The sequence below is a fragment of the Lathyrus oleraceus genome, chromosome 1 (assembly GCF_024323335.1).
Source record: "Lathyrus oleraceus cultivar Zhongwan6 chromosome 1, CAAS_Psat_ZW6_1.0, whole genome shotgun sequence".
Classification (NCBI taxonomy): Eukaryota; Viridiplantae; Streptophyta; class Magnoliopsida; order Fabales; family Fabaceae; genus Lathyrus; species Lathyrus oleraceus.
This window is the reverse complement of record NC_066579.1, coordinates 463,215,691-463,216,603: the sequence shown is the minus strand read 5'-3', so window position 1 is coordinate 463,216,603 and position 913 is coordinate 463,215,691.

Genomic DNA, 913 nt, shown 5'->3' with positions numbered 1-913 from the left:
TAAAATAGAAATAATGCAATTGGTCCCATAATTTTTGGACCAATAATGAGAGATATGAATCTTAGAAATAAAATGGAATTAAAAGAAATAAAAGAAAATAAAATCAGAAATTAGAAATTATGGAAAATCCACACGCATTGGATCCAAGCTCATTAATTGAGCTGGAGCATCAGACAGCTGTGGCATGCGCGCGCATCATGATCCTCAATCAACTGAATAACACAAACATTTAAAAAAAGTCATAAGATCCAAGAGCCCTGATTCAATCTGGGAATCATCATCAACGGCCTAGATCAAAACTGGCAAACGGACGGTGGCCAGCGCCACCGTCTTCTTCGGCTAGCTCCGACGAAGGTCCAAATTTGCAGAGGAGAAAATGTCAACCAAAATGCACGATCCAGGTATCAAACGAAAGGTGGAGTGATGTACATCACTCCTGTACCAACCAAATTCACGCTAGATTCCTATTGAGAGATAAATCAGAGGTTGAATTTCATGGAGTTCAACTGAAACTTGTTGGATTTTGAAAATTCAAAGCATGAAATGATTGCCTCTATGAAGAGGACTTCAGACAACACAGCAACAACAAGAAACAAGCAACATATGAATTGATTCGAAGAGTTTAAAATCAGAAGTAAACCTCTGATTTGCAGAGCTTCGATTCACAATTCCTTGGTGCTAAAGCTTGCAATTCACTCTATGGATGAAGGAGAAGAAGGCTAAGGAACTTTAGATATAAGAAAACAGTCGAGGAAACTGAATTCTAGATCTAAAAATTGAGAGAAAAATTGGTGAGTTCCTTTGGTGTGAGGGTGGGATTTCAGTTGCACAGCATGTAGGGCGCCTTAAGGTTGAAGAAATGAGAGGCCAAGCACTCCTATATATAGCAATTGGCAAGGTAGAAGCATGAACA